Below are 2,500 nucleotides of genomic sequence, written 5' to 3' on the forward strand. Positions count from 1 at the left end.
TGCGCCCACGCCACGGCGCGGGTGACGATTGACCGTCAAGCGACGCTCAGACAGGCGTAGCCCCGGGAGGAACCCGGGGCCGCAAGTGCGTTCGAAGTGTCGATGATCAATGTGTCCTGCAATTCACATTAATTCTCGCAGCTAGCTGCGTTCTTCATCGACGCACGAGCCGAGTGATCCACCGCTAAGAGTTGTCTCGGTTTCGGTCCCCGCCGCGCGCGCGGGGGGACCGGGCAGCTTTCGCAGCCCCTGGGGGGCCCCCCCTCCTCCGCCCCCTCCTCCTCCGCCCCACCGCCCTTCCTCACGCCGACGCCGGCTGCTGAGCAAGGGACGGCAGAGACGGAAGGAGAGAGAGAGCGAGAGAAAGAGAGGGGCTTGCCTCACTGACCGTACAAGCACAGAGAAAGGGGGGGGGGAAACGAAGGGCAAACCCGAACGAGAAGGGCGGGGAGCCCTCGCTCCCGACCTGGGGACAAACCCTGTCTCGCTTCGAGTCCGGCCCAGGCGCCCGGCTCGGTCTGGCCCGGCAGGGAGCGGCGGGCCGGCCACACCGCCTGCCTCGGGATGTTGGGGGGGGTCCGTCCCCGCAGACCACCCCCCCCCCGCCCCAGGCGTCAGAGCCCGGCCGCCACCGGGAGCGGCGTCGCCCCGCCGCCCGCGCGCCTGCGGCCCGCCGGCCCCGCGCTTCCCAGCTCCCCGCTCGCCTCGCCGGCCCTCCGGCTCGACCGCCGCCGCCGCCGCCGCCGCGGCGCCCACACCCCCGCGCGCCCGCACACACCGCCTCGCGGGTGACGCCACGCGCTCGCCCGTCCCCTCCGCGGACAGACGCCCGGCGGCGGGCAGGCGGGCAAGGCGGCACGGACGGGGACGGCGCCCGCTCTCCCCGTCTCCACGCGGAGAGCGGGGCGGGCCGCCCCCGCCGCCGCCCCACCACCGCCCCCCCGCTGCCTGGCGGAGCCGGGCGGGGCAGAGCGAGGCGGGCGCCCCGGACGGCAGAGTGCCGGGGCGGGCGCGTAGGGTAGGGCGCCGCCGACGGCGGCCACGGCGGAAGACCCAGAAGCACCGGCCAGGGAGAAGGAGGAGACGCGCGGAGGCTCGGCGCCCGCACCACCCGCGGTGGGGGCTCGCCCTCCCGGCGGCGAGCACGCGCTCGCGCCCGGCTCGCAACGCTCGAGGCAGGCCGGCAACTAGGCCGACCGCGCGGCGTCTCTCCGCCGAGACCAGACCGCGGAGAGAGGGGGCAGGGTAACCCCTCTCCGTCCCGGCTGCCCGCGGGGCGAGCACGGGGCGCGCCGGCTGGCATGGGGGGGCGCGGCGCCCGCGCGCGCCGACCCCCCGGCCCTCCGGCAGCACGCCCGGCCGCCTCCGCGAGTCGCATCGGGCCGCCCGAGTCTTTAAACCTCCGCCCGGCTCTCCAACCGAGAACCCTCGGGCCCGGAGCCCGGGGCCCATGGCCATCCCTGCCCGGGGCGGCTGCCGGCGGCCGCGGTGGCCGGAGGCCCTCTCCCCTCTCTCGCTCGCTCCCTCCCTCCCCGCCCCCCCCACCCCCACCGCGGGGGAGGAAGGACCGGGGTGGGGGGAAGCCGAGGCGGGGGGGGGGAAGGCACGGCCGGTGCGGCGCGCACGGTGCGGCACCCGGGAGGAGCACGCTGGCACACGGGACCACACGGGTGGGTCACCGAGGGGGGGGCAGGAGAAGCGCGGGCGCTAGGTACCTGGCCCTGGGGTGAGGGAAACGACCTGAAATCCCCGCGGGGGTGCCTCCCCCGCCGCCGCCCGCCACCGGGCCGCCGCCGCCTCGCGGCGACGGCGGCAGCCTCGGCAGCGGCGACGAGACGGGACGCGGAGGGGGAACCCGGCACCCGCCAGCCGGCCCCCGCGCCCCTCGGCGGAGCGTCCGCCCGCGGGGTGCGCCCGACACCCGCCGCCACGACCTCGTCCTCCTCCCGGGGCCCGGGGTTTCCCTCAGTAACCCGGCGCCGGGTGGCAGCTGCACCCGGGAGGAGAGCCGTGGCTCGGGCCGCCCACTCGGGCACGAACCGTCGCCTCGCTTGGCCTCAACGCGACGCCCCCCGCTCGGGGGCCCGGCGCCCGCCCCGCGCGCCATCCCGGAACGCCTGCCCCCGCAGGTCTCTGCGGACGGGCTGCTCCGCCGCAGCCCGCCGCGGGTCCGCCCCCCACAGCTTAGGGGTGGGGACCCGTGGGACCCGTCCCAACCCGGAGGGCCGTCTCCCTCGCCTCCGCGCCCGCCGCTTCCTCTCCCGCGGGCGCCGGGGAGTAGCCAAGCCCCGCCGCCCCTCACACGCACTGCCGCCCGCTCCCGCCGGGCCCTCCCCTGGGCCGGACCCCCCCCCCTTCCCCTTCCCCCCCAGCGGCAGCGGAGCGCCGTGGGGTGGGGGGGCGGGGGGGGCGGGCCGCGGCTCCCGGAGACGGGCACCGGCAGCGGAGCGGGCACCAGCAGAGGCGAGAGGGGAGAGACGGGGGGAGGCGGTCCCCCACC

At 78.4% G+C, this 2,500-nt stretch overlaps 1 non-coding gene across 1 annotated transcript; it reads right to left on the reverse strand.

Annotated features, from left to right (window-relative positions):
• Positions 1 to 40: 40 nt before the first annotated feature.
• Positions 41 to 193, reverse strand: LOC135326877 (5.8S ribosomal RNA). Its single transcript, XR_010387085.1, has one exon. It is a non-coding gene; the product is annotated as a 5.8S ribosomal RNA (ribosomal RNA).
• Positions 194 to 2,500: the final 2,307 nt, after the last annotated feature.

The sequence above is a fragment of the Dromaius novaehollandiae genome, unplaced genomic scaffold (genome assembly GCF_036370855.1).
Source record: "Dromaius novaehollandiae isolate bDroNov1 unplaced genomic scaffold, bDroNov1.hap1 HAP1_SCAFFOLD_76, whole genome shotgun sequence".
Classification (NCBI taxonomy): Eukaryota; Metazoa; Chordata; class Aves; order Casuariiformes; family Dromaiidae; genus Dromaius; species Dromaius novaehollandiae.